This window comes from Rhinatrema bivittatum, chromosome 13 (assembly GCF_901001135.1).
Source record: "Rhinatrema bivittatum chromosome 13, aRhiBiv1.1, whole genome shotgun sequence".
NCBI classification, from domain to species: Eukaryota; Metazoa; Chordata; class Amphibia; order Gymnophiona; family Rhinatrematidae; genus Rhinatrema; species Rhinatrema bivittatum.
In genome coordinates this window covers 67,374,366-67,388,741 of record NC_042627.1, presented here as the reverse complement: position 1 = coordinate 67,388,741, position 14,376 = coordinate 67,374,366, and positions in this window count along the sequence as shown.

Genomic DNA, 14,376 nt, shown 5'->3' with positions numbered 1-14,376 from the left:
TGATGGCCTTCGGAGTGAGGAAACTCACTCCAAGATGAGATTGGTGCAATGTTCTCTCCACCTAGCTTGATGGAATCTCTACCTGGGTAACAACAAGCTAGGTGGAGAGAACATTGCACCAATCTCATCTTGGAGTGAGTTTCCTCACTCTGTAGGTCATCAAATCTTCACAAGAGACCACTGTTCTGTTCGTACGTCTCACGTTGCCAGTCGGGTTTTCAGGATATCCACAATGAATATACATGAGAGAAAATTTGCATACACTGCCTCCATAACATGCAAATTTTCTCTCATGCATATTCATTGTGGATATCCTGAAAACCCGACTGGCTGGGGGGGTCCCCAGGACAGGGTTGAGAACCACTGCCCTACACTAATACTTAAACCTCACCTTGAGTTACTAGGTGAGCCTCCCATAACAGTGTGGCTGTTTCGTGGCACATGATAAATCCTCCCTACTTTACATTTACTCCACCCCCTGAATACGAAATTGCAAATCGCGTTAAGCGTGGTTTGCGGAATTATCACACATGGTAACTCCTTGGAAAATGAGGCCCATAGAGAGAAAGCTATGTCACTAAGCAAAATTGGAATATTGGACATTATAGGAGGTAAAGAATGTACCCACAAAGCTTCTGATTTGACTGGATTAACTCATAATTTATCAGCAGAAAACCAGCTGGCCACCTGATCTAAACAATTATTCATGTCAGCAAAATAATAACTCATTTTAGAGATTAAAAAGGCTGTAATCTGAATATCCTTAGCATAAACTGAAAGTCTAAATCCACAATTCTGGATTAAAGTGGCTAATGGAGACAGGAAGATATTAAAAAAAAAAAAAGAGGAGTCAAGATGGCGTCCTAGGCCACACTGGAAGAGAGGGATGTGGGTGCCAAGAGATGTATTTCCCATTCAATTTGAAAAAAAAATGGTCAGACAGATAAGAACTAAACCAACTCAGTGCTCTATCAGCAAACCCAGTCTCCTTGAGATGGTCAAGGAGCAGGTTATGATTGATAGTGTCAAAAGCTGCACTCATATCCAAGAAAATAATGAGCATTTCCTTCTTCCCAGCCGCATGAAGCCTGATATCATTTGTAAGAGCAAGCAAAGCTGATTCAGTACTGTGACCTTTTTGAAAACCTGACTGAGAAGGATGCAAATTGTAGTTTTGTTGACATAGTCACGCAGTTGGTCTGCTGCCACTTTTTCTATGACTATGGACAAGATAGGCAAATTTGAAATCGGTCTATAGTTGCCCAAAATTACAGGGTTCAAAGATTCTTTCTTCAGAAGTGAATGGACTCTAGCAATTTTAATTGCTTAGTGAAAATACCAGAAGACTGAGACGAGTCTATAATAATTGATATGGGCTTAGCCAAGCCAAAGGAAGAATTTTTCAGGAACCTTGAGAGCACAGGGTCTAGCTGAGATGTAATAAGGTGAAGCAATTTTAATAATAATTCAGAACCAGCTATAGAGATCAAGTTAAAAAGAAGTAAGTTTACTACCTATCTGGGTTCCCGACGCCTGGGCCTCAACCCAGATGCAGGCCCGATGCTGAGGCTTGAAGGCCTGGTCCCGATGCCTGGGTCTCGGCCTAGGCTGGAACCCATACCCAAGCCCGATGCTGTGGCCTGGCCCGGAGGCCAGGTCCCGATGCCATGGTCTCGACCCAGACCCAGGCCCAATGCTGCGGCTTAGCACAGAGGCCAGGACCTGACACCACAACCTTGACTCAGACCCAGGCTCGACATTGCGGCCCATCCCAGAGGCCAGGTTCCAATGCCTGGGCATTCACTCAGGCCCAGGCCCAGGTCCAGGCCCGACACTGTGACCAAGCCTGGAGGCCGGGTCTCGACACCTGGGCCTCAGCCTAGAGTCAGGCCCTGGCCTCAGAGCAGTTCCGATATGTGCGACGTCCTCTTCTTTTCTTCTTTAACTGATGTCAGATGCATTGGAGCTGCTCTGAGGCCTGGGCTCCAGGGAAAGCCCTGGCATCAGGCCTGTGTCTAGGCCCAGGCTCCAGAGTGGAGCCTGGGCCCGGAATCCAGCCTAGGCTGAGGCTTACACAAGGCTGAGGCTTTGGCCTTGCCAGCAGGTCCCCACTGGACTGGGTAAGTGGAGGCTGGGAGGGGATCCTGGCCCCGACATTTTTCCAGGTGGGTGAGAGCCTTGAGAGGCCCTGTTTTTGTTTTTTTTTTTACCTTTTGGGGTTTTTTTTTTTCCTTTTTAATGTTTGTTTCATTATTTTCACTTGAATGAAATGAATCAAACATTCCACGAACCAAAATTCATGGTAAAAAAAACCTCACGAAAATGAACCGCAAAACAAAAAACACATTTCCCCCCCCTGTATACCCCAAATCAACATGAACATTAAAACCACCCAGCATAATTAAGTTTTGATGTACAAAAATGTCTGCAATAAGTTCCATTGTTTCAGTTAAAGAAACAAAAGTAGGATCAGGAGGGTTGTAAATTAACAAGAATATCTGACCCCAAGATTAGTTTGAAACAGAAGGAAGTCAGTATATCTAGAAGAACTCATTTCTAATTCATAGGCCAATACAGTAAACCGCGCCGGAGAGCCGGCGAGCGCCCGCTCTCCCGATGCACGCCCAGGCCACTCTCCTGGGTGCGCAATTCACTAAGGAAAGGTATGCAAATTAGGGCCCGCGGTAAAAAGGAGGCGCTAGGGACACTCGCTCATCCCTAGTGCCTCTTTTTGGACAGAAGCGGCGGCTGTCAGAGGTTTTGACAGCCGACGCTTAATTTTACCGGCGTCGGTTGTCGAACCCGCTGACAGCCACGGGTTCGGAAAATGGACGCCGGCAAAATTGAGCGTCCATCTTCCAAGCTGCGGGCAGATTTATTTTTTTTTTTTTTAAGATTTTTAATTTTTTTTTATTTTTGGGGCCTCCGACTTAATATCGCTATGATATTAAGTAGGAGGGTGTACAGAAAAGCAGTTTTTTTCTGCTTTTCTGTACATTTTCCCAGTGCCGGCCGAAATTAACGCCTGCTATGGGCAGGCGTTAATTTCTGAGAGTAAAATGTGCGGCTTGGCTGCACATTTTACTTTCTGTATCGCGCGGGACTAACTAATAGGCTCATCAACAGGCATTTGCATGTTGCGGGCGCTATTAGTTTCGGGGGGGGGGGGGTGTTTGGCCACGCGTTTTCGACGCGGGCTAATGGTGCGCTCGGCCAAGGGCAACATACTGAATCGGCCCGTCAGTAATTTACAGCGCTTTTGAATAAATTACAGCTATCCCACCCCAGAAAGATTACTTCTACATTTATCTTGAGAAAAACAGAAAAGATCACCCTTCTTTAACCAGGTTTCAGTGAGAAACAATATCTGAAAATGAGGGGCAAAAATGAAATCTCTAATTAGTGCTACGAGATTGAACGTTAAGTAAACCACACCTGCTGGAGCGAGAAGGGGAGAATGAAGAGGATGAATAGGGTGGGCTGTTGACTAAAGAAATAGAAACGAGATTAGAGTAGCAAGATTGATGAGAGTGATGAAGGTATTCAGGTCACTATATCGGCCAAAGGAATTGACAGAGATACTACCAGTGAAGCAAAGCTGAAAAGTAAACCAACCAAAAAAAGCCACAAGGCAAGCCATAATCAGAAGACAAAGATCATAATCAGGCAATGAAACAAAGGAGCTGATCAAACCTTAAGCAAAGAAAAGGACTTCCAAAGGCGCGTGCTAAGGGGCAGCTCGAGCCTCTTATGCTCATGCTCCTTCGGCGTGCGATCCACCGCTGGCGACACAACGTCGGAGCAGTGCCCGAACTTAAAGGAAGATCCGGCCAGGAAGTGATATCAGGTCCAACAGGGGTTGGAAGTCTCATCCCCTACAAGAAAGAATGGCAGATCAAGCAGGCAAGTAGATAAGCTGTAAGGTAGCAGATGGGTGTGCTGGGAATAAAAATCAGATGCCACCAGGAGACGAAGGCTCTGCAGTCACCCTCTGGGTAACCTGAGAACCTAACTGGCTGCGCGGCCAAATCGATAGGTTTGGGAAATGCCGCTATGGAATGTAATTTATAAAAGATTTTCTCTCATTTTGAGCATTTCCCCCAATCGGCAGTTTCTACTCTGCTGTGCATCCCAAAACTTTAAATATGGAAATAAATGTATACAAAATACAGGGGTGGCCAACTCCGGGCCTCAAGAGCCAAAAGCACGCCAGGTTTTCAGGATATCCACAATAAATATGCATGGGATACATTTGCATACAATGGAGGCAGTGAATTTTATCCTAACTTAAAAGTTCTAAAAGAGCGAGGTGCCTGCTGATAAACCTCAAAATAAGACCCTTTCAGGCTTGTCCTGCCAGAGCAAACCCTGTGCTGCTGCTCAATTGGCATTCTCCCTGTCACCACTGAAGGTGGAGAAGGGGTCTGAGAGCCAGAAACTGAACTGGCTTGGATAACCCACCGGATCCCACTACTGAAACCCTCACCCAGGAGCTTTTCTAGACAGAAAATTATCGGCGCCTGAGATAAGGTTTTGAATCCGTGAATTCATTTCACATTACGTATTGTTTGTTTCTAGTTGACTTTTCTTTACCACCTTTAATGTGAATTTGAGTCAGAGGGACCCAGACTGCAGGTTAATTTAAAATAAACGTAAAAATCAATCAATTACATTTTTGAAAGGCATCAGGGATCCAAACCGCCTATGCCTAAGCACTACAATTACAGCGATGGCTTATCCTTGGGTTTATCACATCACCAGGAGGCTCATTTACAAATTCACCTGCAAAAGCAGCCCAGCAGATCACGACTTTGTGCTGGAGTGCACCTGAGCACTAGATTTAGCACCTGCCACATCCACCGGGGAGGCACTAGCTAATAATATGCGGCGTTATTGAGGCGCTAATTACGAAGCGCTGGGTTTCGATACCAATGAAGTTTTAATGCCGGCATCGGCCTTTGCCTGCCGATTAGAGATTGTCCCCTGAGTATGTAAAAAAACATAGAAATTCTACAGAACAATCCCAAGTAGTCACTTATATAAGGCAAACCTAAAGTCTTTGAAAGAAATATATATATATATATATTTTTTTTTTTAAGTGGAAGAAATTTTTCGAACCAATTTTGCCCCTGCTTTTCAGGAGCAGTAAATGTGGAATGCAAAGAGGGCTAGGCCCAGGTCATTTTGGAGACAAAATGGCTCCATGGGAGCCTACTTGCTAGGTCCACCTTGATGTTAATCTTAAAATCACAGTGCCCCAGTATACTGCGGTGCTCTTGCGAGCGGTCCGCTAAACCTGGCACCCTCAGTATTAGCAGCCAGTCCCTTAACAGTGGTGCCAACCCTGTTGTGAATGAGTCCAACATGTTCCTTATCACCGGAAAGCTACAGATCTCCTGTTTTCAGCGTTTCCACTTACCTGTTTCCCAGTGGCATTTGGTCAGCATAAGAAAAGTCTGCCCTCACTCATTAAACTCTCTCTCTCTACAGTCTGATTCAGTAAAGAAAGGTAAAGACATTTCTATAGTGCTACCTGTTATACGCAGCGCTGTAAGGTTACATACTGTACTGATCATCTGTTTTTATTGGTGTGATGTTGGCCTGTTCATGAGCCTTATACCTGCTGTTACAAGTCTTTGTCTTTAATAAAACATTTCATTTACAAAAGAGACAGTCCCTGCTCCCTGGAGTTCACAATCTACCTGAGACACACAGACGGGATATATAATTTTCTTTCAATCACGTCAGGAAAACACATTTAACATAAGAAGGATAATAAGATCAGGAAGAGTCAGAGGCTTTGGATTTACAAAGCCAGGTTTTAGTTGACGCTTGAATATGTCCAGGGAACGAGAAGAGCTACCGGTTTAGGGAAGGCTAGGCATGTAGCGCAAGACAGAACGTACGGAGTCTGGAAAGGGGCGGCCTGCCGGACTCCACCTGACGTCTGCACGCATAATCCGAGATTGCAAGGGGTAGGTGGGAATGAAGATCTCTGCTGAGGAGGAAAAAGAATACCTTGTCGTCCCCCCCAACAAAAATTGACTATGCCTACTTAATTTAATATCTCACCAGCCAATCCTGCTTGTTTCCTGAGAAATCACTGGGAAAAAAAAAAAAGGAAATTAGTCATAGGAGGCAGACTAGGCCAACAGATCTGAATCAGACCCTTAATGATTCACGTGCTATCTACAGATCAAACCACCATTGTTCCAAACTCTCTGCAGTTTTCTCATTACTAAGCCAGACTCGTCTTCCTCCACACCTGAAATTTGAGTCCACTTGAGAGCTGCCCCAAATCTAAGGGAGTGAATGGGAGTGAGAACAAATCTGAGCTGACGTGGGCCTTCACCCGTGACCAGCAAAGGTTTTGGCCTTCACCATCCTTGGGCAAGCATCAGAGTGATAGACCTCAGTAGGTGGTGCAGACTGTGGCTTCTTTGGAACCTTGTAATGGGTATCCACGTGCCCTAAATTCCACCTAATGGCGGTGCTTTTGCAAAATGGCTCCCTCCTTCTCCTAGGGGCTATCATCATTGTCTCCACAATACTCCCAGCCTCTGCTAGCCCAGGAATTAGGTGCTGGCTCTGGTATATAAACCTAGGTTTCCTGGCCAAGGGTTGGCCCCCAACGTTTCACTTTCTTTTTAAACATGGACGTTTTAGGGGATGAGGCAGGACCACAGGCATGTCCTGAGTCAGAAATGCAATATTTCCCCTCAGTTCAGTTTGTTCTTGACGCTCCCTTATTTGTGAAGAGGCCAACCCATGTACAGCGTCCAAGTAGACATCAAGCTTTGCATGGTTTACCTTCTGATTTATGAGGAATATATTCCTAAGACATCCTGTGAAAAGTAAAAACAAACCATTAAGAACAATATTCAAGTAAAGATTGTTTTTCATTGATGGCTGTGTTTCTTTAGAAAGAGGCTACAGGGAACATGCTGCAGCTGTTGCTTCTAGTAAATTCTCATTGTCATTCTACAGTGAAGCTAATACAACACAATACAATTTATATTTACAGTGCATACCACCCTCCTTCAAATAAGAACTCAGCATATAATCAAAATGCAACAAAATGATAAAATATCAAAATAGTACAAAATATCAAGGAATAATCAAGGAATACAACCCCTCCCCCCCCCCCCCGACACATCCACCAACCCCAATCCCCTCTCTCACTAAGGGCACTGGTAAAACAATAGAAATTACAGTCCCCCGATCACTCCCAAAGGGGCCACCAGCTTTGGTACGTCCCTTCGGGGGTGCCTGCGGAGGGCCACTACTTGCTGTCAGGTCCCGAGGGCTGCAGGTAAACACCGGGAGCAAGGCCTGCAGCGGCTGGAGCAAGAGCCAGCAACACTCTCAAGCAGCAGAGAGGGCTAGGGTGAATTTCTCCCCCTCCCACAGGTCCTGCGGACAACATCTCAGCAGTCTTCTCGCATGACATGTAAGTGAATGATGAGCATGGGAAAAACCTTCATCATCATCAACATCACCATTTATTTTGGTCATGCTCTTCCATCAAAGGAGCCCAAAGTCTGTTAGAGCAGATCAAACATACACTGAGATAAAGTACAATAAATAGGGCTTTTGGAAATTACTACAATATATGCCATTGAATTCTCCTTAGGATTTACTCACGTAAAATGGCTTTTGAAAATTGCTACGACATCATGTTATATTTATGCTCATAGCTCCTTTGAAAATTACCCCCTAAGATAACAAACAACAAAACATCTCATATAATACACCTCTGACAGCTGGTCCTAGCAAATAATCAGGACCACCCATCAGGCCACAAATAAGGAGTCGGGAAACAAAAAAACAGGTTCAAAGAGCCACATTTTTAAGACTCCTAGGGGTGGACAAATCCGTCACTGGACAAATGTTACGTGGAAGGGAGTCCCAAAGACTTGGAGGTCACCCCACAAAATATACTCTGCTCTGGCACTAACAATTCACATTTCCTTAGGTGATGGAACAGCCAAGCAGGCTTATAGCACTGAGTGCAAGGAACAGGGTGGCATGTGAGGCTTCAGGTTACCACTGAAAGGGGAGCATAGTGTGAGAGGTTTGAGGACCAAGGCAGCAAGGAGAAGATTTTAAATTTGCTCGATAACACACTGGGAGCTGGAGGAGATACTTTAAAATAGGTGTGATTCTGTCGAACTTTGTCAGGCCCATCAGCAATCTAGCCATGGCATTTGGTATAACTTGAAGATGCAGGGAGAGTTTTCCATGTATTCCAGAAACGTGACTCGTCCACGTATAAAATCAATGCACATTTTATATACTATATTGTGTCGTATTTCATTTGATCCCATATCCTTCTTATATGCACAGAATAGAGGACCGTATGCTGTTTAGATTATGGGATCATCGGTGCACCACAAACGTCTATGACACACTCAGCTACAATGAATGAAAAACCCCTCTGTAGGTAATTGGGCACTGTGCACATGAACAGCAGAGGATGTGTCAGCTGTGCAGTACTTGAACTCAGACAAGCAGTAAAATCCTGTCAAGTACTGCAGTTCGACTTCTGGTAGTTTTGCAAGAAATGATAAATCCTCCTCCAGAATGGCTACCTATGACCTTTACATTCATTCCAGGACTCACTTTAACTACCGCTGAAAGCGCTTGAAGATCAAGGCATAATGTGAGCTGTAACTCCCAGAGAATGGGGTATCAGATTTGTCATTCTGGAGAACGCTCATACACTGAAATTAAATTCTTGCTCTAGACTGTATCGTTCTCAATATTTTTTTTTATTGAGGCCATGAAGTCAGCCATCGAAGGCCTTCACGTATTTCAATATCAGCCCTCACTTTTCCAATATTTGTCTCTTTCTCCTTCTCTTCCACACCATTTCAGTCTTATCCGTCTCTCCCAGCTCATCTCTACCTCACTGGTCACCATCTCCGTTATCCTTTCCCCACTTTCACTATTATGGTTATGACAATTGAATCATCTTAAATATTTGGGTTTATAATTGAAAGCTTGTTCTCTGTCAATATCATCTGTTTTTCTAAACACATTAAAGCTGTATATATGAAGTTTTGTATAAATTACCATTTTCCTTTGTCTTATATTTTTTCTTAATACATAAGACCAGGATTTAAAAAGCTTCACTGAAAACCGATAAAACATTGCTGATTCCTATGGGCATTCACAGGATCCTACAGAAAACACCATGGCTGCACATGGTGCTGGCCATGACCGCCTGTGGACAGACCACCGTATATAGAAATCTGCAACTTTCAAATGTGTCCTACACAAATTAATATTATTTCAGGCATAGATTTAAAAGCACATGTGTGAATTTCACTGCTGGAGCCACAGCAATGTGTTTGAAATATGCAGACCTAAATCTATGCGGATATTCTTTAGCTCAGGAATCAAAATGGAATGGCTGAGTACTTGGAGGGATTCAGTAGCACTTTCTTTTATGTGCAAACCCGCAATACCACTTATGAATTGGAAGCAAAGAAATGCAGCCTCTGCCCAGTGACGGCACTTGGAAGTGGACTAAACTTACTTAGGTCAATGTCTTCAGTCGGTCCTGGCATGAGATTCTTTCCTTTAGCTCCCAGTTGGGATCAGGTGTCAGCTACCAGCACACACTCCACGTCCTGTTCTAGACCAGAATACTATTTGTTCTGGGGTGAGGAGGGGTGGGAGGAGGTAGGACGGCATTGGCTAAGCGGCTCTGCTTCTTTGGGCATCTAGCTCAGTTGGAAATGGCCTCTACTGGGGTTGCGAATCTTCATTCGCTAAGACATTTTCATCCAAACTGGTTGACTCATCCCTTGTTCAATATTCTTCATTTGTCATCAATGGGATACAGGCATTCTTCAACAGATGAGCTTGCAAACAAATATGAACAAAAATTAACCCAAGCTTTTTGCTGCCATAGGCAAACTTGAGCATAGTTTACCTCTTCTTCCATTTCTCCCTTTCCATGTCTGTTGCTTAATAAGAAAGGTCTAATTGCCTTCTTTGGGTCATTGTGATGCTACAAGTCGGGGGGGGGGGAGGGGGGGCAGGTAGTTTCCAAGAAACTTTAAAGACGTAAGGCTTTAAAAAGAAATGATCTTTTTCTTGAGATCCTGAACATTCTCCCTTCTAGGCCTTCCTCTTGCAGCCTGTGAAGATACTTCCAGAAGTTCTGTTTTTAGTGGCCCCACCTGCAGCCAGCCAGAAAAAGGACAGAGTTTCACCTTTCCTTCCTCTTCTCATGTGTAAGGTCAGTCTACCCTATCCCACTGACCCTATCCCCATCCCTGGGAACTTTTGAGTTGTCCCGCTGTGATTGCTGTTAATTAGCAAAAAGGGAAGGGGCAGTATAATGCATGATCAGCTTTCGCTCTTCCCCTCCTCCCCTGGCTAATTCACACTCTTTCTCTCCCCCCCCCCCCCCTTCCACTATTTTCCCTCTCTCCTGGGATGACCCCCAGCATTCTTCCCCTTCCTCTCTCCCTGGCCCTTGCACTCTCTTTATTCCCACCCCCTTATAAGTCACAGCTCTCTGACTTGTGCACTCTGACTCTAGCCTCACCTGAGTCCCAAGGGAATGGAACGGGTCTCCTACGAGAGGCTACACAGGCTAGGGCTTTTCACCTTGCAAAAGAGACAGATGAAAGGGGACATGATAGAAGTTTATAAAATCACGAGTGGAGTGAAATGGATAAATAAATGATGGTTTTTTATCCTTTCAAAACATACTAAGCCAAGAGGGCGCGCCATGAAACCAGCACCCGGTAGATTTACTCAGTGAACAATCAAACTGTGGAATCTGTTGCCAGAGGATGTGATCAAGGCGACTAGCATAGCGGGGTTTGAAAAGGGGTTTTGACAAGTTCCTAGAGGAAAAGTCCATAATGCATTATTAGCCAAGTAGACTAAGGAAAGCCATTGCTATCCCTGGAAGCGAGTGATAGGAGACTGATCTACTTTACGGGATCTGCTGGGTACTTGTGACCTAGACTGGCCACTATTGGAGACAGGACGCTGGTCTGACCCAGCATGGCATTTCTTATGGAATCACAGCTGCAGACTGACCCATGTCTGTTGCAGCCCCCTCTCGTTTCTCCCACGTGCTGCCTGCAGTGTGTGCTCCAGGCTCACACCTCTTCTCCTGTTCCTTGCAGGGGTTCTGAGGAAAGGGAAAGGGTAAGCTTGATGGAGAAACTGCAAAGCGGGAAAACAATTACTCTGCTCTCTTATCCAGCCCTCCTCCCCTCCTATCTCCCGCAGGCTTTGGTAAAATGCTGACCAGGGAGCACCTAAGGTCAGACAGAATGAGCCAGAATCCATGAACCCAATATGTGGAAATCTGAGTGGGCGAGGGGGGAGAACTGCAGCTGTGGGGAAAAAAGGAAGGATAGTGAAGCAATAAATTATGGAGCAAGAAGTTTCCCAAAAGCTGGCTTGTTTGTGAGCATGAGAAAAAGGACAGATGTTGGGTGGGGGGGAGGAGGAAGTATGTTTGCAAGCCTTTTCTGACTTGTCTGGAAAATTACAAGGGGACAGACATCGCTTGATGGAAGGGCCAAAAAAGGTCAGACAGTACTATATTGCTAGATGGAATTGTGTATTTAAGAAGGAGCTTGGCAAATGTTCTTTGAAAGAGTTTGGAGAGCAGTCAGACACTGCCCTCTGTGTGCTGCTCTCTTTCCTTCCACCAATACCTTGTAAACCAAAGATACATTTTCCTTGCAATAAAGATGTCATTCTTGGCCATATTTGGTTCTCCTGTGTATTGGTATTGGGGGCAAAACACACAGCTTCCTGAAGGGGAGGAGCTGGAGCAGTAAACAGAGACTCAGTTTTCTAGTCTTTTCCAGAGACCTGGCAATTGATATAAATTCCCAGAGTTTCTGGGTGAAATCCAAAACATTCCCAGGTACGTTCTCCCCCTTTTCTCAATGTCTTTCCTTTGTATTCCTTTCCATTTGTACTCTGCTGCATATTTTTCTGAATTTTGGACAGCTGGCCACTAGAGGGAGCTAGACAAAGCATTGGAAACCATAGAGGAATGATGTCACTCATGGGCAGAGCTTGCAAGAAGATGCACTTTTAAGGGAATCTAGCCTGGGATGCCAGGTGGCGGTAATTAGGCATTTGAAAGCAGAAAGGCAGACAGCTGACAGAGAAGGAGTCAGAGGGAAGATTATTACATTTGATGTTTTTAGCTCTCTAGACCTGGTTTGAGCATGAAAGACATGGAAAGGAAGACTAAAAGTTACACAAACAGGAAGAAATGGATTGGAATGCCATCAGGAAGGCAAATCTCAGGCTCTGGACCATTTAGTCCTAGAGCAAATAAATGTTGATTTAAGAAACCTGGGCAGTCAACTGAAGGATTTTAGCTGTTTGCTAGTCCATAGAAGCAAGGCTTTCTTTCTCATTGTATGGAGGTATGCTGGCTGGTGTTTAACCCCTCACGGGCATTCCTGGATTGCCTTGATGGTTTAGGCCACAGAACTGAGCTGCAACCTGTAAGTAGTGGACTGCTGAGAGAAAATAAAGAGAAAAACTGTGCCTTTGTTTCATGTTTCATCTCCGGAAAAGGGAGAAAAGTCAGATCCTCAACTCTGAAGAGCTTAGTAAGAGGAGTATTAGCTCACTCCCTTTTTCCCTCAGTTATACTTAAACAAACTTTAATAACAAAAATAAAATAATCAAAAAGGGGTATGCTGGATGTTAGCAATAGAAAGTGGAACTGAATGGAAATGTATGTTTCGGGTGAACACATTTTCGATGGCCGGGGAAGGCCACAGGGGCTGTTGACTGGAACCAGCTCGTTTTTCCCACCAGCAAGAGGAGACCATGCTCAAACATTCCATAACACTGGATGGTCACCTTCTCTGCCTGTACAGTAATGAAAGAACTGTAAGTCTGATGTACGGATTTAAAATATGTGTGCCACGAAGAAGCAGTGTCCAGTAATGAAGAAGCAGAAAGAGAAAACGAAGGCAATGGAAACAGACTTCCATCTGCCTTTCTTACCCCCATCTTTTCTATCGGATGGAAGGACCAACGGCCTTAAATGGGTTGGGTTTGCAGGATCTCCCTAGTGAATGTGCAGAAGATAGATTTGTATGCATACTATCTCAGCTGCATGCATATCGACTCATCTGTACTCATTAGGGATATCCTGAAATGCGGAGCCTCGAGGACCGTACCACTGACCTGATGGTGGTGCTGGGGGGTCTTCAAAGAGCCCATGGCCAGAACATGTTTATGCTGATCCAGTCTCACAATCTGCAGAGATTTCTCAGAGTCAGTCCAGTCACTAGAGATCTCTGGGCTGTACTTCCATCCTTCACGCCCGTTTACTGGTGCCACGCACCAAAGTGAAATACATTCTGTTCCACTCCAAAGCTAACTTCTCTTTACTGGTTGCTGCTTATAAAGTGCTTTTGAGATCCTCTCTGTAAAGAAATATTTCCTTAGATTTACTCCTCCATTTACCCTTTTTCACCCTTATCCCATGACTCCTCCTTCCAGTTGAAAGAGATCTGTCTCTTGTGCATTTAATCCTTGGAGATATTTAAATGTCTCTATCGTATCTCCCCTAGCCTTCCTTTTTTCCAGGGTATACAGTACATGTTTAGATCTTTAAGTCTGTCCCCATATGCTTTATGATGAAAGCCACTGACCATTTTAGTAGCCACCCTCTAAACCAATTCAATCTGGTTTATAATCTTTTTGAAGGTGTGGTCTCCAGAATTGCACACAGTAAGCCAAACAAGCTTTCACCAGAGAGCTTTGAAGTAACTGCTGGGGCAAGACTTCCACCTAGTGGATTCCGGGGGAATTAATTTTGACATGGATGACATTTATAACACGGATGAATATGACTGTGTGTATACTTCAGCCATCCTTGAAAGTGATCGTGATATGTCAGAACATTTGTAACCTCAGATCCGCTCAGTCTGAAAAAGTTATGTTTCGTTGCTCTGATGTCACACTGACGAACTGCTATTATTCTGTGACTTTTTGAAAGAGGATGGAGATGAGCGTAAAAGTCAATAAAGCAGGTTGAAAGAAAAAGAGCGGGATTTTTAAAGCCGGAAACACTTCATCTAGGAGCTGTCATTCGTGCTCAGCAAGAGACATGGCGGGGAAGGACATGCTGAAATCTGAGCTGCAAATAGACAGAGAACATCCCATTTTCAGGGTTCTGGTGGAATTTCAACCCACTCCGCCTTCAATTTTGTGAACAGCGATATATTTACCTGCATTTTCTTTCTGCATATGGACGGATAGATAAATCTAGCTGGGATTGAGGAGCAATGGAAGTCAGAGGAGAGATAGAAGACCAGATGAGCAGGATGTTGTTGTTAGGGAACGGGATAGGGGCTGGAG